Source organism: Lactuca serriola, chromosome 4, assembly GCF_051521515.1.
Source record: "Lactuca serriola cultivar US96UC23 chromosome 4, Lser_US96UC23_V15, whole genome shotgun sequence".
NCBI classification, from domain to species: Eukaryota; Viridiplantae; Streptophyta; class Magnoliopsida; order Asterales; family Asteraceae; genus Lactuca; species Lactuca serriola.
Window position 1 is genome coordinate 1,438,380 of NC_136411.1, and position 21,301 is coordinate 1,459,680.

The 21,301-nt window shown below is 39.6% G+C and overlaps 1 non-coding gene across 1 annotated transcript; it reads left to right on the forward strand.

The window, feature by feature from the left end:
• The first annotated feature begins 7,728 nt into the window (after positions 1-7,728).
• On the forward strand, positions 7,729-7,835 carry LOC145103634 (small nucleolar RNA R71). Its single transcript, XR_013706714.1, has one exon. It is a non-coding gene; the product is annotated as a small nucleolar RNA R71 (small nucleolar RNA).
• The last annotated feature ends 13,466 nt before the right edge of the window (positions 7,836-21,301 follow it).

Here is a 21,301-nt window from a genome sequence, read left to right on the forward strand (position 1 = left end):
GACACCTTATCCAACAGTCTCCCACTTGGATAAGTCTAATAACTATAACTGCAAGTATGACTCCAGGAACAGATCGGCAATCATAGCTCTTTTCAAGGTTTCTCGGAACTGAGAAGATGATGATACGCCATTTCAGATAAGTGATCAAATAATCCTCTGTTCTAGATATCATCCAGACAGATACATGGAACAGTGTCTTACTTTTTGTCCAGCAGTTTGTTTCCCAATTTCCAATTTGTTTGACATAGAACTTAATTGAACACATCAACTTAGTTCTGACCGGGCCCGGTACATGGGTCAAAACAAAAACATTGATGTGTGCAAACTCACTTAGTTTTAAACCTACTTTTAATTATCAAATAACACACAAAAGGCAGTGAACCTATCAATTGTGGTATAGCTAAATAAGCAGGGTATCGATCACAGGGAACGGCAAATTAAAATAAAAAAAACTAATTTTATCTAAGTTAATTAATAAGTAGGGGTTTTATCTAGTTTTACAAGACTAGAAACTTACTAACTATTACTAATTTAAGAACTAGAAAATAAAGACTTAACTAGATTCAATAATTGGAAAGGAACTTCTGTTTAGTTCAACTTAGTTGATTCTATGGTTGATTTCAAGGTAATGGTGCAATGGATTAATTCTTTCGTTGGTTACCGATTCAAGTGATTAGATTCGTATTCACTACCCTAATCCTTAGCAAATAAACTAACTTAAACAGTGGCCAGTTGTCTAATTTAATTAAATTTACTAGATTAATTATTCGGGTTAAGTTAGACTTGCAATAGTTAACTAATTTATTCTTTTAATTAACTTCTTGTTTGATGGTCATCTTACAAGCTTGCACATGAATTTACTCAATTTTCTTATTAATTCTAGTTTCATATTCATTAATCCTAGACATATGGCATAGTGATCACATAGCATATGAGGTTAATAATCAATAGATGTTCATGCTAATCAATTATCTTCCTATTAACAGAAAATTAATTATTATTCGCACACAAGGTTCTTTAGCAAGCTAAAATAACAAAAATCCACCAACTTAGAATTAATCCTACCAATCAATCAAACCATATTGTCAACTTTGTATCCCCAAACAGAAGTCTAAAGGTTTTAGCTCATAATTGAAGTAAATAACAACAAACAAACAAAGTCAAATTGCTTAAACATAATGATAAAACAAAAGAATAAGTGGAATGATGAAATTTTGCCTCAATTATTCTTCGGGATTGAATTCTAGCTTCTCTCGTCGTCTTCTAGGGTTTTTCTACCTTTTCAGTCGCAGCTAAAATCTTCTAAATCGTTTCAGAATTCCCCTCCATCGTTCTGAGGAGTTATCTTTATATATACGAATCGACTCGTCGAGTCAGGTGGCGAATCGTCGAGTCCATCTCTCAGTCCCCGTATTGTGATAAGTCTCCGGGATCCCGAGTCATTATCTTCTCGATTCTTCGATCGGACTCGCCGAGTAGTCGACCCTACTCGCCGAGTAGGTGTTATTTTTGGTGTTTTTCTTCTTTATTCCATTCTTGATCTCTCAACCGCTTCTCCTGCTTCCTTCTGCTTCCGAGCTTCATTTTTTTGGACTGAAAATATAATTCAAACACTTTTAAGTACCTTTTGTCCATAAAATGCAATAATTTAGCTAATAAATGAATAAAAATCTATACTTAATATGAACTAAATATGCACATATCAAAATACCCCACACTTGACTTTTGCTTGCCCCCAAGCAAAACTAAATTTTAAAACATTAGAATCATATATGACAACTCCAATCTAACCCAGCCATTATGCCAAGACCGCAACGCATGCATTTGTGTTTAAAATTTTTCCTAAGGACCTCCCATACTCCAAATACTCACAATCCTCATAAACACTCGCCCACTCACCCCGAACTATGCTCATTTTATGCAACCCTCCGAATTCATCCGCAGAAAACCTCTTACCCTCAAGGTGTTTTTAATTGAGCAACCCAAGCATACATAATCTAGAATTACACTTTTCGATACCACCATGGAGCTCTTTTGAATTCTTCACTTCCTTAATTATTTGATCTTTGATCTCTTTGAATTCACCACCTTTATTGTTTGATTTTTGGTATCTTCAACTTTTTGAATTTCTTGGAATTTTGATCTTTTGATCTTCACTTTATTTGCTCCAAAATTCTTCAAACTTTTCTTGTAATTCTCTCTATTTTTTTTTAACATGTACCTCACTTTTTTTTCACTCAAATCCCTACATGCTTAAGCAGGGGCGCTCAATCTACACCTTTATTGGCTAACGATAAAAATCTTCCTAGATACATTTCAGTTTAGGCTGCTAAACATATTGCATCCCTCAGGCTGAGCAGGGTCATGTTTTTGTCCCATGATTTCACTAGAATAAGGAAGCCACAAATGCACTAGAACGTATATAGGCTCAACTAAACATTTGGGTCTTCATGCAATTATCAACACAACTCTGACATGGAATCCTAATTACTTTTACCAAAATTTTCTAAATTAAATCCTAAGTAATATTTTTGGTATGTAACAAATTTTAAAATTAACCTAAATTAAGACTCTAAATTTTCTAATATGTAACCAACCCCCTACCCCACACTTATTTTATGCATAATAAAAACATAAAAAGAGAATAAAGAGGGAATTGGAACAAACTCCCCCGGGATAGCAGTCGATAGGTTGGTCACTTTCATTTTAGCTCCAACTTCAATTAACTTTAGACATGGTAACATCTCATCCATGTCTTGGTTGTAAAAATCTCGTGTGGGTCACTCCAATTACGCGGAAAAACAGTATAAGATCTTCAGGAATCAATATAGGAAGAATAAATGGTCAAGTGGTACTCTTATCAGCACTCCCCTTCGGTTAAAAATGGATGACTCGTCGAGTCATATACGTGACTCGTCGAGTATAAGCGCGGACATCTTCATGTGTGTGAGAATACAAGGCGACTCGTCGAGTCAGTTTAGTGCACTCGACGAGTAGACCTCTGGACGAAAAAATTGGAATTCTACACATATTCCAGCCTCCAATAAATCTTCAAAATTTTCTCCTCACTTCTGGACTCACTCGCTCATGTCCCTAAGGACCGGACTCGATACTTTGACTCTAATGCTTCCCTTCCTTGACTCTCTATCACTCTTATAACCCTTTCCACTCTAGAACGTTAACTCTCCTATGCAAGCATTCCTAATTCAATTCTGAAAAATAATCAAAGCAACCACACATTAAACAAAACAGTAAAAAGTCTGAACACATTCAAACAAACCAAATGAATAAAAAACAAAAACATAAAAATTGAAAATTGTTCAATAAAAATGCAAATAAATCAATCCTCCTCGTCGTCATGATCCGATGTTGTTCCACTTCCTCCCGCACCACTCCTTCTTGCACTAATCACCTCGTCCCACGATGGAATGTACGGAAAGTTACCGCCATCAATATGCGGTATGTTGAAGTGATCGAAAAGTCGGATATGTGATTGGTTGCTAAAATTAATGCCCCACGCCATTTGATCTTGTAGCCGCCTCATCTCCACACTGTACCAATCCATTGGTACTTCTTCATTATTAACCGGAATCACCGGCGACTCTTCCTCCACATCCCGCTCCCTCCTCGAACGAACCCTCCTCCCCGGTGCTTCGGGACCAACAACCGGATCATCATGCAGTATAGCATAATGACCACCACCATAATCTTCAATAATCCTGGCCCGCCGGAAAAGAATTGGATTGAATGGAGGCGTAGGAATCATCGTCATAAAGTTCCATGCACCACGGGTCATCAACCCAAACGAGTTGGCTAGCCGGGTGACAAACATACCACCATTGATTCGAGAAGTTTTGCGATCCTTAACCGCACCCTCCGATAGATATGAAGCCAAACACCATGGAATATTGCAAAAAATGTCGGGTGTGATAATGCTCCATAAATAGAAGACATCAAGGTTAGAAACCTTGTCATCATCCTTCCTTTGGTTAATAGTGGATGAAATGAGACGATGAATAAGGCGGTGTGTAGGTGATCGGATACTCCCCTCTTGTGCCGATTTTGGAATATAAACTTTGTTGTCAATCGTGTTCCACCACCCCGTGCTAGTAACTCCATCGAGAAACACCATGTGGGATTGCCCCAAAAAGGCCCGAAAGATATCTGTTGAGACCAAGGGCTGGTCATAAATTCCCAATCGACAGGCAAGGTCGAGCACGGAACATTGATGAAATTCACCCCCAAGACAGAAACTGAAACTTGTTGGGTGATAACAATCCACTCCCCCTGTGAAAGATACTGTGGAGAAGAATTCTAGGCATAGCTACAAATACACCGGCTCTTGGATTCGAAAGACCCGGCTCCACCCATCACAAATCATTGTTTCTCCTTCGTGGGTAAACTCCTTTAAAAGATACGGAGCTAGCTCCTCTTCATAGCGTACTCCTTGCAACCAATCCCAATCTATCCTGTTGGGCACATATATTTCCTTCTTCCTTATGTCGGCTAACTTCTTCTTCCACTTCCGCATTGTTGAAGCGGACTCAATTTGTGGGAAATTTAACCAAGGAAAGCCACCTTGGTATCCCCCAGAACTTTGCCCCCTGCTGAACATTTTTTTTCTGCAAAACAAAGACACAAAACCCAGAAACACAAATTATAATTAAAAACGTCATGCACATGTTCCCCGACTCGACTCGGCAAGTCGCACGAACTGCACGAGTCAGTCGGCGGGTCGGTCTAAATTGGACCAGGAAATCTCAAAATTTCTTCAAGGGTTTTGTCTAGACACATGTATATAAGGTTTTTAGGCAAGAATAAACATGCAAAACATCATAATCTTTGAAAATCGAAACCTTAGAAATCTAATTTTATTCAAAATCGATTCTTTCTATGCAATTCACATTATAGATAGCCTTAAACTAATGCTTTTAACAGAAAAGAGGAAGAAATTCGTTACTTTTTGTGATGAAACTTGAAAAATTTGAAGAAAAATGGAAGAACACTTGAATGCTTGAGAGAGAGTTGAGAGAGAGGCGCACGACGAGTGTGTGTGAAAAAGAAACTGATTCATTAGGGTTAAAACCCTAGTTACCGGTTGTAAAAGTAATTTCAATATTTTTTTCTGTAAATAATACCGACTCGGCGAGTCTAGTCGCGATGTCAATTTTTTTCTGAAATCTATATGGACTCGTCGAGTCTCGATCAGACTCGGCGAGTCTCTTAAAAAATTCATAATTTTTTAAAATTTTTGTCATTTATTTAAAAAAATCATTTCACCCCACACTTAGCCCATGCACACTCTCAAGCAGACATGTCCGACGAATTGGAGAATTAAAAATCTAAAAACAAAGGAAAAATTAAAAACAAAACTAAAAAAAAAAGTAAAAGAAAGCAAACTCTAAATAACGGGTTGCCTCCCGCCAAGCGCTTCTTTTTAAGGAGTCGTTAGTTGGACTCCTTCCCGTCTACGTCTCGTCATCTTCCAGCATCGGGAATGCACGCCTAGTCTTTTGTGGTTTGTACTTCGTTTTGTAAGCGTGAATCTTCTTTTTGTAAGCCCGTTTTGCTTCCTCTCTCTTCTTTTTCACAGCATCATCCTCAGCTGCTTGGGCTTCCATTCTCCTCTTTTTCTTCTTTACCCCATGCGTTTTCACCTTCTTTTGCACTTCTTTTCCTTCAAACTGAATTACTTCGTATTTTGTGAAGGTGCGTGCTCTAGGTTTGGTAATGAATGGTTGATCAGCTTCCACCCTCCTTTCTTTTGCCTCCTCTGCTTTCTCTGTGCTCACCCCATCTTCAAGTGTAATTGCATTAAGACATGCTATATAAGTGTGTTGAACTTTCGTATCCATGTCTTCTTTTTCTGTTTGTTCTCCTAAAGAATGAGGAAAAATTTCCAAATCCAGATTATACAGAGGACTAGCAACCAGCAGATCCAAACCGTCCAAGTTATTATCAAATTCAACTGGACTCGTCGAGTCTAGTAAAGTGACTCGGTGAGTCTGATCGTATTCCACCATTTCTTGGTTGTTTTCTGAGTCGACTTCTTCCAGTAGCTTTTCTAACTCCTCCAAGTCCTTGTTAACATCTCCATCCTCTCCAGAATGTAGCAGAAACTTGGTTGGATCTTCTTTTTGCAAAAGTTCAAGTTCTTTTTGTAATATCTCATCATCCAAATGGATCAATGAGATGTTTTCTTTTCTTTCCTCCTCTTGCTTGGCTTCTGGCATAGCTTTAAATATTACGGACTCATCACCCACCCTCAATGTTAATGTAGACTCGCATACATCAATTAAGGCACATGCGGTGTTTAAAAATGATCTCCCCAAAATGATTGGAATTTTGGGGTCTTCTTCCATGTCAACCACCACAAAGTCTACCGGAAATATAAACTTGTCTACTTTAATAAGGAGATCCTCACAAACGCCTTGTGGATGAATTATTGTCTTGTCTTGTCTTGGCTCCGGTAAATTCAACCTCTTAAAGAAAGATAAAGGCATCAGATTGATGCTCGCACCCGAGTCGGTCAATGCTTGGGTGACAACTTTATTACCAAACTGGCACGGAATTTTAATATTCCCCGGATTGCCTTTCTTTTCGGGCAGCTCACTCAATAGTACCTCCGCGACTTCAGCCAAATCTTTCCTAGCAGCAAAAAGACCTTTTAGCAAGTTGATGTATTTTGGTGTCTGGAGCATCGTTTCCACAAATGGCATATTAACTTGTAAGGCTTTAACATGCTTCATGAAGGTTCTATATGCTTCAACTTTTTCTGCAGGCATGGCTTTAATTGGGTATGGCAAAGGAGGATTATATGGCTTTAAAGGACTGACAGTTTTATCAATCACGCACAGACTCGTCGAGTCCATTAGAGGGACTCAGCGAGTCAGATCGGGTTTTGCTAGAGTCGACTCTTCTGCCCTTTCTGTCTTCCTCTTGGAGATCCTTTGTGCATCTGTGAAAATTTCTTCTTTTCTGGAGGTCACTGCACTCACATTCTCCATTCTCGGATTGGTTTCGGTATTACTTGGAAGTTGACCCGGTCTTCTTTCGTTCACTTGGTGTGCAAGTTGTCCCAGCTGTTTCTCAATGTTGATGATGGATGCCTGCTGATTCCTTAGCATGTCTCTGGTCTCATGTATTGCAGCATCGTGATCATTGTGTCTCTTTTCGGACGCGGCTATGAATCTAGTGAACATTTCTTCCAAATCAGCTTTCTTTTCTACCGGTTCTTCTCTTTGATATAGTCCCCTCTCCTTCTGCTTGTATTTTTCCTCCTTAGCCTTCTTATACTCTTCATATGGGAGCCATTCCTTCTTAGGTTTTTGCCAATTTTCGTCGTATCGATCGCCACTTGAATAGAAGACTTGAGCTTTCTTATTTCCATTCTCATCCACATCACAATCCTTGGTGAGATGGGGCCCTCTACAATTTTCACATCCCACCCTCATAGCATGGATTGTTTGATCCATTTTTGTCATTCTTCTATCAATACTATCAAGCTTAGCTATCACCGCCGCTATGCTATCATTTGCCGCGTTCACTACTCCCCGACTTACTTCGTTTCTTGGATTGTGGTATTCTCCAGAGTGCTTAGAGAATTCTTCAATTAGCTCCTTGATTACCGGGGGCGCCTTCTTCGTGAGTGGACCTTGAGAATCTAGCAATTTCCTTGTGGTGACATTGACTCCATCATAGAAAATGGAGACCTCTTGTTTGCTATTAAGGTCGTGATGTGGGCAATTTCTAAGCAAACTCTTGTATCTTTCCCATGCTTCATAAAGAGATTCTCCGGGCTGTTGCTCACAGTTGGCAATTGCTTTCTTTAGCTTGGCTATTTTGGAGGGCGGACAAAAGTGATCAATGAACTCCTCTTTCATCTTGGCCCATGTGGTGACTGATCCAGGAGAAAGTGACTTTAACTAATTCTTTGCAGCCCCTTTGAACGTGATTGGGAGCATGCGAAGAAGCTGGGTCTCGCGGGGGACAGTCGGTACATTGAAGTAGTCGGCCACATCATTCACTTCGTCCAAGTGCTTGTAGGCGTCTTCGTGATCCTTCCCATAAAAAGGAATCTCCTTGAGTTGAGCGAGAATATGGCCTTTTGGTTCGAAAGTGGCGGTCGCGGGAATTGCGGGCTGCACAAGTCCCGGGCCGGTGTCATCGCGCATCCTCTTCTTCCATTCCCCCATGGGGACTTCATCGATATTAGCCATAGTGATGACTAAATCGTCTTCAAACTCGGAGTCGTGCTCGAATGTGGGTTCTTCTTCTTCCTCGGTCTCATATTCGATATCTTCTTGAATTGGGTCTTCAATAGTCAAAGAGGCACTGGATGCTCCGGATTTGCTGCTCCTCTTCTTGCTAAAAACGGACTTGAGGTTTTTGAGTGGTGAGTTCTTTGACGAAGCGGATTCTCCAACGGCTTTGCCCTTGCTCTTCCTTAGCGCGGATTCCAGGTCTTCAAGAGGGGGGACCAGAGGTGTATCAGATCCTCGGGTCATGAAACAACTGTAAACAAAACAGAAAACGCGTAAAAAGAACAAAAATAAAATAAAATTTTAAAACTGAAACAACGATGTACTCGCCGAGTCGGCACGAGTGCACTCGGCGAGTTCAAGGCAAAAACAGAAATGAAAATTTCTAGTTACTCTAAAAACGAAATTTTAATAAAACTAATTCTACTTACTGAATTGCTTCTTAAATAACTTTGTGTAAGATAAATCCCACACAAAGGATCGATTAAACTAGAATTTAATGTTAATTTAGAACCGTTCCCCGGCAACGGCGCCAAAAACTTGATGTGTGCAAACTCACTTAGTTTTAAACCTACTTTTAATTATCAAATAACACACAAAAGGCAGTGAACCTATCAATTGTGGTATAGCTAAATAAGCAGGGTATCGATCACAGGGAACGGCAAATTAAAATAAAAAAAACTAATTTTATCTAAGTTAATTAATAAGTAGGGGTTTTATCTAGTTTTACAAGACTAGAAACTTACTAACTATTACTAATTTAAGAACTAGAAAATAAAGACTTAACTAGATTCAATAATTGGAAAGGAACTTCTGTTTAGTTCAACTTAGTTGATTCTATGGTTGATTTCAAGGTAATGGTGCAATGGATTAATTCTTTCGTTGGTTACCGATTCAAGTGATTAGATTCGTATTCACTACCCTAATCCTTAGCAAATAAACTAACTTAAACAGTGGCCAGTTGTCTAATTTAATTAAATTTACTAGATTAATTATTCGGGTTAAGTTAGACTTGCAATAGTTAACTAATTTATTCTTTTAATTAACTTCTTGTTTGATGGTCATCTTACAAGCTTGCACATGAATTTACTCAATTTTCTTATTAATTCTAGTTTCATATTCATTAATCCTAGACATATGGCATAGTGATCACATAGCATATGAGGTTAATAATCAATAGATGTTCATGCTAATCAATTATCTTCCTATTAACAGAAAATTAATTATTATTCGCACACAAGGTTCTTTAGCAAGCTAAAATAACAAAAATCCACCAACTTAGAATTAATCCTACTAATCAATCAAACCATATTGTCAACTTTGTATCCCCAAACAGAAGTCTAAAGGTTTTAGCTCATAATTGAAGTAAATAACAACAAACAAACAAAGTCAAATTGCTTAAACATAATGATAAAACAAAAGAATAAGTGGAATGATGAAATTTTGCCTCAATTATTCTTCGGGATTGAATTCTAGCTTCTCTCGTCGTCTTCTAGGGTTTTTCTTCCTTCTCAATCGCAGCTAAACTCTTCTAAATCGTTTCAGAATTCCCCTCCATCGTTCTGAGGAGTTATCTTTATATATACGAATCGACTCGTCGAGTCAGGTGGCGAATCGTCAAGTCCATCTCTCAGTCCCCGTATTGTGATAAGTCTCCGGGATCCCGAGTCATTATCTTCTCGATTCTTCGATCGGACTCGCCGAGTAGTCGACCCTACTCGTCGAGTAGGTGTTATTTTTGGTGTTTTTCTTCTTTATTCCATTCTTGATCTCTCAACCGCTTCTCCTGCTTCTGAGCTTCATTTTTGGACTGAAAATATAATTCAAACACTTTTAATTACCTTTTGTCCATAAAATGCAATAATTTAGCTAATAAATGAATAAAAATATATACTTAATATGAACTAAATATGCACATATCAAACATCAAGGGGCCCAGATATCGCTTCTAATTCAAGAAGGAACAGATAAACTTCGACTCATATGCTTGATCTTCTACTTGTTAAATTACACACAACCGCACATTTTATAACATCAAGTTACCAATGCGTTTTCGCACGACCAATGCATAACTAACTCATAGTTAACAAGTCATATCTCTAGGTTTGAAGACTTATATGATATTACCGTCTCGCGATCACTCGAGATAAATTCCATGAAGTGATACAAGTGAGCGTGGGTTGAATCCAATACTCAGAACTTATGAGCACTCATGAGTGTTGAGGCCATGTCCAACATCTTAGACCTCTACAACCAACTCATGACAGTCTTACTTCATATCTACTTCCAACATATGACAGACTATGGATAATTTGAATAATATGTAAAACTCAACATAAATATTTAGGAAGTCAAAACATGCAAAAGAAATAATAGTAAACGATTGACAAGGGATAGCAACACTTTACTCATAAATAAACACAACTTTTATTCATCATCAAATGTCAATTACACTTTACAAAATTTCAAAATTATCTAACTACTAAAACTAATATGATCCTTCAGCCCTATGCTCCTTGCATGCTGGAGATGCTTAACCCTTCCCAGTCCCTTCGTGAGAGGATCTGCCGGGTTCTCATCTGATGATACCCTCTTTGCCACGAGGAGTCCTTCTTCTATACGATGTCTGATGAAATGGTATTTTCTGTCAATGTGTCTGGATCTCTCGTGATCCCTTGGTTCCTTTGCTAAGGCAACTGCACTTTCACTATCACAGAAGATATCTATGGGCTCTGCTATAGCTGGTACAACTCCAAGGTCTCCAATGAAGTTCTTTAGCCATATAGCCTCCTTTGCTTCCTCGCTTGCTGCTATATACTCTGATGCGCAAGTTGAATCAGCCATTGTCTCCTGCTTGGAACTTTTCCAAGAGATTGCTCCTCCATTTAAGGTAAAGACCCAGCCCGAATGAGAGCGGAGATTATCCCTATCTGTAACGCCTGTGTTTCCGGGCTTGCCATTTTTAGCAATGTAATAGTCTAGGTTAACCTTTGTAACCCGTTTTGAAATAATAAGATTGGATTATTTAAGTATTGTGCGTTTTGTGCTTAATTGCTTAATTATGTGGTTTGATTAATTAAGAATAAAAATAAGCGTCAAAATTTAAGTGTAAAATAAACTTAATATCTTTGAATAATGTTGTAGTAGTTGAAACGAGGTTTCCGAATATATATAGAACGCCCAAATCTGACTTCGTATGAAGAAGTTATGATTTATCGAAGTTTCGGCTTAGCGGTGTGCAACCCGAAATACTCGATTTTGAGATCGAGTGGTTTTTAGCCGAAGCAATCTAAACGAGGATCGAAGGTCTCGTTGTTGGTATCGAAGCGATAAAAAGTTAGGCAAGAACGGACGTCAAACGAAGAAGTTATGAATTTATAACGAAGTTTTTCTGTCGCGGCCTATTAAAAATAAATAATAAAAATAAAGTCAAAATTAGCCGACAGAGTCTAAACGAAAGTTATAGAGCGTAGTCTCACCTTCGCGTGGATATAAAAAACGTTGAAAACGGAGTTCGTATGAGGAAGATATGAATTTCCGAAGTTTATTAAATATTTTGTAATTAAATTTAATCTTTAATTCCGGTATTATCCGAGGACGAGTCATCGGACTCATCCGAAGTACGCCCCGCGTACACCGAAGTGTCGTAACTCGCAGCAAGTGGCTCGGATGACGGATGCAGTGACGATTTCGGAAGCAGTACGCCCCGCGTACTCCGAGGCTCCAGCCTCCTATAAATAGGATCCGAAGGCAGCCGAGTCTTTTGTTCATTTTCTCTCTTCTCTCTCCCGTTTTGCATCGTTTTGCATGCCAGAAATACCCGAAGCCCCGATATCATTCTCGAGCCCCGAGGCAAGTCCCGAGATCCCGAAGATCCCGAGAAGTGCGGTTCCCGAGCCGAAGCTCTGCCCGCGAGAAGTTCGATTTTTGTGAAGATCTTCCAGATCTACTGAGGATTACTACTTCTGCAAGTCGTAGTGCTGTCCGATCATCTTCTGATCAAGTGAGTGTATACTACCTTTCATAAACACGATAATAATACAAGTTTGGTTCGAGTGTATTAAGTATATTGTTGTTTATAAGTGTGAGTGTGTAGTTACCTTCTTCTAACACATAAATATTAAGTATTTTCTATAAAATACGTGCTATGTGTATAGTATATTGTTGTTTATATGTGTGAATGTGTATTCACTCTCTTCTATCTCATAGATATGATTTATTCTCTATGAGATATGTGTTATGTGTGAGTGTGCCTCATCTGTTATGTGAATTATGTGTTGATTAAAGCATGCTATACAGGTTTTCAAAACTATGTATAAAAATGTATATTTTATCTACTAATATGTTGGGTAGAACATGGGTAGATAGTTGGTGTGTAATAAACAGATGAGAGGCCTCGTTGTTGTTTGATTTAGTCATCTAGCGGAGTTTAGATGACGACCACTGGCTATTCTAGACAGTCTTGTGGAAACATTAGCAGGTTCGCCACCTGTAGGTGTTAATGAACTTGGGTGTTCATTCGCTGTACTCCATCCCCCTCATGGTTGCCTTATTTGACTTATATTGCTGAGGTACTCCCGAAGCATGTGTTGTCGCCCCGATGAAATATTCTTAGACTAGGTCCCTTGTGTTAGTTGTTTTAGGGACATAAAGTGAGAATAACGGGAATGGGTAATTGGGTTATTGTTGGTTGGTGAAAATTAAATATGATTATTTATTGTGGGTTGAAAACCCTATATGCTCACCAGGCTCCCAAGCCTGACCCACTCAGTTTTATTTGTATTACAGGAAGTGGCGCGAGGGCATGAGATGGATGAACCATCAGTTGTTTTGTTTACAAGTCTGTATATGTATATATTTGTTGAATGACTTGTAATGTTATCGTTTATGCTTATTGGTCTGTATCGGAACATGACACCCCGAGTTTTGATTATATAATGAAAAATACATTTCTTTTATGAAATTCTTTGGTAAACATTGTTTTATCATGTTTTGTTTTTGGGAACAAATTTCGCAACTCTTTCAAATCAAAAGGATTTACTCTGAAAATATTTTAAAAGCATAAATGAAAATCGGTCTTTTCTGGCCGAGATTTTGGGGATGTCACACTATCAGTCTGGAAGCTAACATCACTATACCCTACAACTCTCAAGTCATCATTCCCACCAAGGGTAAGGACCCAGTCCTTAGTCCTCCGCAGGTACTTGAGAATGTTCTTTACCGCTATCTAGCGAGCCTTACCAGGGTTCCCCTGATACATGCTAACCATGCTTAAAGCAAAGGCTACATCAGGATGAGTACAGGTCATAGCATACATGATCGAGCCCATTGCAGAAGCATAAGGTACTCGACTCATTTCTGCTATCTCAACCTCGGTACTCGGGCTCTGAGTCTTACTCAGTCTAGCGTTACTCTGGATGGGTAACTCTCCTTTCTTGGAATCTTGCATGCTGAATCTCTTCAGCACCTTCTCCAAGTATGTACTCTGACTAAGCCCAATTAGTCTTTTACTCCGGTCTCTCAGAATCCTTATCCCTAGAATATAGGCAGCTTCTCCAAGGTCCTTCATAGCGAAACACTTCCCAAGCCAGGACTTAACTTCCTGCAAGGTTGGGATGTCATTTCCTATGAGTAGTATGTCATCCACATACAGTACCAAAAAGCTAACTATACTCCCACTAGCCTTGACATATACACAAGATTCATCTTCACTCCTCGAAAAACCAAACCCTTTGACTTTCTCATCAAAGCAAAGATTCCATCTGCGAGGTGCTTGCTTTAATCCATAGATGGATTTCTCAAGCTTACACACTCTATTAGGGTACTCTGTGTTGACAAAACCCTCTAGCTGATTCATGTAAACATATTCAGCCAACTTTCCATTAAGGAAAGCGGTTTTGACATCCATTTGCCATATTTCATAGTCATGAAATGCAGCAATGTCTAACAATACCCTAATAGACTTAATCTTGGCTACTGGTGAAAAGGTCTCATCATAGTCAACTCCTGGAGTTTGAGAAAAGCCCTTTGCAACCAGTCGTGCCTTATAAGTGTGTACATTACCATCCATGTCGGTCTTCTTCTTGAAGATCCATTTGCACCCAACTGTCTTACGACCTGGCACATTGTCAACCAAGTCCCAGACCTGATTTTCATACATGGACTGTATCTCGCTATCCATTGCCTCTTTCCATTTAGCAGACTTGGGGCCTGCCATGGCTTCCGCATAGCTGTTAGGTTCATCCAGACTTACCAATGTCCCATCACTGATAAGTGTCTCACCTTCCGCAGTAATATGGAAACCATAGTAATGCTCAGGTACATTCCTAACCCTTGTGGAACGCCTCAGAGGTATAATTGGAGGTATAATTGGATCAACAAGAGTTTCCTCCTCAAGTTGGCTGCTAGGGTTTGAGGTTCCTTCACCACTTGACTCTTGAATTTCTTCAAGGTCAATTTGCCTCCCACTGTTTCCTTAACTTATGAACTCTCTCTCTCTCTCTCTCGAAAGACAGCCCTCCTTGCTACAAAGACCACATTTTCACTAGGTCTGTAGAAAAGATAACCAAAGGATTTTTGTGGGTAGCCGATGAAAAAACACCTCTCACTTCGAGGTTCGAGCTTGTCGTGAGTCTCGCGTCTCACAAAAGCCTCGCAACCCCAAATCTTAATGTGGGCTAGACTAGGAATTTTTCCAGTCCACATCTCGTGAGGTGTTTTGGCAACCTTCTTTGTAGGGACCAGATTAAAGATATGGGCGGCAGTCTCTAAGGCATACCCCCAAAATGAGATTGGTTGCGAAGCTTGACTCATCATGGAACGAACCATGTCCAACGAGGTTCGATTACGCCTCTTAGCTACACCATTCAACTGCGGTGTCCTGGGAGGTGTCAATTGTGAGACAATCCCACATTCCCTAAGATATTCGAGGAACTCTGAACTAAGATACTCACCACCTCGATCGGATCGAAGCATCTTAATGTTCCTGCCCAGTTGATTCTTGACTTCCTGTTTAAATTCCTTAAACCTTTCAAAAGTCTCTGACTTATGCTTGATTAAGTAGACATATCCATATCTACTGTAATCATTAGTAAAAGTCAAATAATAACAATTAGCATCCATGGAGGCATGTTTGAAGGCTCCACACACATCCGTGTGTATAAGATCCAACAAACGTTCACCCCTCTCACAAGAACCAGTGAAGGGTGACTTTGTCATTGTTCCAAGTAAGCATGATTCACAACTATCATCTGACTTTAGGTCAAATGATTCCAAAACTCCATCCTTTTGGAGTCGGCCTATGCGTTTCTTGCTTATATGTCCAAGACGACAATGCCATAATGATGCTTTATCCAAATTATTATCATTTGTAGAATCAATACACAACACATTATTTCCTAAATTATCTACAACATACACAGCTTCATACACACCATCACAAGGTAATGCTTTAAAATAAAACACATTATTAAAGAAAGCATTTATTCCACCAATTTCATTATCAAAAGAAAAGGTAAAACCTTGTTTGTACAAAGCATGAAAGGAAATAACATTTCTTGTCATTTCTGGCGAATAACAACATTTATTCAAATCTAAAGTAAACCCACTACTTAGCAACAAAGTATAAACTCCAATCTTGGTGACAGATGAAACTTTCCTATTTCCCATGATCAAGTTTATCTTTCCATGCTCCACATTCTCACTTCTTCTTAGTCCCTGCAAATCAGAACAAATATGAATACCGCAGCCGGTATCAAGGACCCAAGAGTTAGAATAGAGTGAATTATTATATAAGATAGTGTAAATACCTGCATGGTTGGGTTTCACTTTCCCATCCTTCAAACCTTGTTGGTACTTTGGGCAGTTCCGCTTCCAGTGCGCCTTTTCATGGCAATAGAAGCATTCAGACTCTTTGGGATCAGAAGAAGGTGTAACGAAACCTTTCTTGGTTCCGCTAGAAGAGGAGCCATCAAGGTTCTTACCATTGGTACCCTTCGAAGGGGTCTTCCTCTTCTTACCTTTCCCTTTCCTTATTGCCAGGACAGTTGCGGAGTTTGGAGTAGGAGTAGAAGTGGTAACAACCAACTTACCTTTAAGATCTGATTCTGTGGTCTTAAGGAGTCCCTGAAGTTTGCTGAGGGTGACTTCCTCATTGTTCATGTGGTATGTCATGTGGAATTGATCATAACACGATGGTAAGGAGTGCAAAATGATATCTATTGCTAACTCCTCTGGGAAGTTCACATTCAGCTTCATCAGACGGTCCACATACCTTTGCATTTTCTGCATGTGACCTGTGATGGGTTCACCATCTTTCATTCGGGTTGTTATCATGGAGGAGATGATTTCATATCGCTCTTGATGAGCACTCTGATGGTAGCGGTCCATCAAATCCTGGTGCATCTCAAAAGGATAGTAATCCTCATAGGACTTTTGGAGCTCGGCTGTCATAGTGGCCATCATGATGCATGCCACTTTGGTAGCATCTCTTTCATGTGCCTCATATTCAGCAAACTCCTCAGGAGTAGCAGTTGGCTTGGGTACCTTTAGCTCCTTGTCGAGAACATATTCTTTGTTCTCATACCGAGTGAGCATCCTAATGTTTCTGATCCAATCAGTAAAGTTGGATCCTCAAAGATGACTCTCCCATAAAGGTTCATGAGAGAGAAGGAGCCAGTAGGGTTTGAGCCAGGAGTAGCATTGTTGGAAGACATCTGAAAAGAAGAAAACAAGTTTAGTTTAGATATAGAGAAAGTCCTTAATAAAACACCCAAATATAATATTAAGGCTAGGATCCAATCACAATATATTATAACTCAGAAGAGGGATGCTGTAATCCAAGCTATAACATATTTGAAAGGTAGGTGAATGACGATTCACCAATTTCCACCATGAAAACGAAATATAAATTATTAGGTTTTATTTGGTTTTTAGAAATTCCTAGATTCTTTTGAGATTCATTGAGATTTTCAATGGCATGTTTCAATCTCGAGTGTGCCCTTCATGTTTTGTGACTGGGATACCGAGGATCACAAAACAAGGTGTGAAGTAACCATGCAAATTACTTGGTACCCTTAATGTTTGTCCACTTAATCAATGTGCCGGTAAACCACACGCACTCCACCGACCTTATGGAAAAACCTTAAGTCACCCTTTGCCTCCCTTGTTAAGTCCAAGTTAGTGTGTTGGTAAACCACATACGTTCCACCAACGACTTAATCGAAGTGCAAAGTGTAATTTCATGGATTAGCACCTTATTCACATTTTTCCTAAAGTAACTAAGAGTGGGAATTTATAAAATATTTAGTTACTTTATAATAATCATTATACTTTTAATGAGAATTTTAAGTCATTGTCCTATCCGTTCGGCTAACGACCCTCCACCGATCAAGGAAGCGGTGGGTGAGAGTGGACACCCATTAAGTTGTCATTTTATAGGCAACAACCTTATACCCCCCCCCCCCTTATAGACCGACTTCGTGAATGAGGCCTACTAACGGTAAAACGACTTGATCTTATATATATATATATATATATATATATATATATATATATATATATATATATATATATATATATATATATTATTAAACTTATAATATTATAAAGTTTAAGGGTTCAATTTTAACATTTAAAATTCTAGGGGTTGGAACTAAAGTTAATTACGTCACTTTACAAGTTCCAAAACTTGAGGGCAAGTTTTGTAACTTAACAAAACTCTTCAATTCAAAACTTATGAGATTAATTGGTTCATTAAAATGAGTGACTCTTCATTTTATGTAACCTATGTGTTTCTTTAATGGACATTCAAAGATAAAACTCTTGGTAATCCATAACTTGAGGACAAATTATGGATTCCATTAAAACACATAATGATCAAGAATTAAAACTAGCAAGAAGTTACACATAACTCCTATGATCATCTAAACTTATAAGAACATGAATATGAATATCAAATTTTCAAGAACACATAAAATCATGGAATTTTGATATTAGCCACTGTAAATGGATTAGAACAACCATTACACCATCTAAAACAAGTTTAATAACACCAAAACAGTTTAGGGTAATGTTTTCAGTCCATTTCCAGCAGCAAAAGTCGAAAAACGGCATTCTGAGGCTCCTACTCGTCGAGTGCACGAACCTACTCGACGAGTAGGATGAATTTACACATGAACTCGGCGAGTCCCCCCATGGACTCGGCGAGTTCAGCGGGCAGACAGCAAAAAATCGACTTTTTTCACTATTTTGCATCAAGTATTAAACAAGCAAGCCTAGGCTTTGATACCACTGATGGGTTTTGAGCAATTCTAACACTCCTAAGTGTACATGCAACCCTAGAAAAACCTTGGATCTATGTTTGTCTAAGATACATGCAAAATATTTTTTCCAAGGTTCATAAACCTATCTAGCATACATGGGGAACATTATAATATAAAAGATAGCTAGAAACACATACCTTGTTGTTGTTATGATTCCCTGAAACCTTGAGATCCTAGCACCCCAAGTGTGATGCCTCAAATGCTTCACACAACACCAAATGCTTTGGAATAACTTTGAGAGAACGTGTAACACTCAAAAATTGGTCAAGCCCTCTTGTCACTATGTGTATCCGATTTTGGTGAGTATGATGTTCTTTATATAGTGTGTCACATCTAGGGTTACACCATGTAAACCCTAATGTGGCATGTCTCTTCATTTCCATGACCCATGGGTTTGTAACTCCCATGGAGCATCCAATGGGTTTAACCCAACTTGATTATCCATGGAGCCCTTTAGCCCACTATAACAAATATTGATGATTTACATAATCAACACATATATTTAATTAGTCACCATTTGATCACTTAATTAATTCAAGATTAATTTTTAATCAATACTAATTAAATAATACTATTAATATATTTGAACTTATAATATAATAATAAACCACAAGTGTTAATTCGCTCATTTAATCTATCCAAATGCATGATGCCATGCAACCCAAATGGACCATGTCGGGTCGGGTCAAGTAAATACCAGAAATAGTTATGGACTTAGACACCTTATCCAGCAGTTCCATAAGGAGTTGGGTACTAGGCTGCATATCAATACTGCTTACCACCCACAGAAGGACGGACAGAGTGAGTGGACGATTCAGACGCTCGAGGACATGCTTCAGGCATGTGCTGGACTTCAGAGGAAGTTGGGACACGTATCTGCCTTTGGCTGAGTTTTCCTATAACAACAGCCACCATTCGAGCATTGGTATGCCTCCCTTTGAGTTGTTGTATGGGAGGAGGTGTCGGACTCCCATCTGTTGGGGAGAGGTAGGGCAACGGGTGATGGGTAGAACTGAGATAGTGCTTCAGACGATAGAGCAGATACAGCAGGTTAGACAGAGGTTAGTGACGGCCCAGAGTCGCCAGAAGAGTTACGCAGATAGGCATCGATCCGAGCTTGAGTTTCAGGTTGGAGATTTTGTACTCCTGAAAGTGTATCCTTGGAAAGGAGTGATCCGATTCAGGAAAAGGGGCAAGTTGGGGCCCCGGTACATTGGATCGTTTAGGGTGATCACGAGGGTGGGCAGGGTAGCATATCGATTAGAGCTACCTGTGGAGTTGAACCAGATCCATGATACCTTCCACGTGTCTCAGCTGAGGAAGTGTGTAGCCGACGAGTCGGCAGTGGTACCGTTGGAGGATATCCAGGTGGACGCGAGTCTGAATTATGTTGAGAGATCGATCGCGATCTTGGAACGGAAGGTCAAGGTTCTGAGGAACAAGGAGGTACCTCTGGTTCAGGTCCAGTGGCAGCATCGGAGGGGGTCCGAGCTGACTTGGGAGCCAGAGTCGGAGATGCGGGAGCAGCATCCGGAGTTGTTTTCGGCATGAGACTTCGAGGGCGAAGTCTGGTTCTAGTGGGGGAGAATTGTAACATCCCGAAATTAAGGTAAGCTATTTAACCCTTCCATTATGTCAAGTTGTCAAGAGTGGTCCCTTGAGAGAGAGTTCTTGAAGCAAATGAGTACGTTAGGCGTACTGGGGAGTACGATGCGTGTACTCATGCAATTATTTTGGACGCAGACTCGCCTGGGTACGTTGGGCATAACAGGTCCAGATGCAAACCCTAAATGATTGGCTTGTGCACTAGTTAAAGGATGCTAAGGCTCATTTCTCAGCCTCCATATCAGAGCGTGAAACCCTAAGAGAGAGCCTTCCATCGTCCTTAGCTTGAGTGTGTGTATTTTGGAGCTAAAAGTGTCTTGGTGTGTTAGTGAAGAAGAAGGAGAAGAGCTTGTGGAGGCTAGGGCTTGAAGTGCAAGTTTGGATCTGAGATCTATAGAGAAAGGAGCTTCATCTAGAGGTATAAAGTTCAAAACTTTCCTCTTTATTTGGTTTGATGTTGCATGGACCATTTCTAGGGTTAAAAGTCACAAAGGTGGAGACTTTATGAGTGTAATGTACTCCATGGACCTAGATCTGTCCCATTTTAGTGATATTTGTGTTATAAATCCATAAAGTTTCCATCTTGGTCGTTGTTATGAGGTCATGCTTGAGTTATGAGCTTTCTAGAGTTGGGAAATGGAATGTTATGGGTGTTAGTGACGTGCCCAGCCATGCAAAGGCTTAAAGTCACCAACGTTATGGATTAAGATGGTTAGAAATGGTCAGATCTAGAAGTTGGACATGGGTCTTAACTGTTTGAGACCTCAAGAGCTTAGAGTCTGAAACTTGGAGTTATGTGGGGCGTAATCCCAGTACGCGCGGCGTAAGGGGTCGCGCACCCCGTTTCTGTGAGGACGTCGAGTACGCCCAGCATACATGTTTGGTACGCGCATCGTAACCCGGAGAGTTGGCTTTTGTTGACTTTTAGGGTTTGGTCAACTTTTGGGTCTTTGAGCCATGAGAGGGGTAAAATGGTCTTTTACCCTTCTAAGAGTACTAAGAGAAGGAAAATTCTAGCCTTGAGAGATGCATTGATTTAGAGTGTTTATTTCATATGATTAAGCGGAGGCTAGACCAGATTGTTATAGAGTTCGAGATTACTGCGTTACCCGA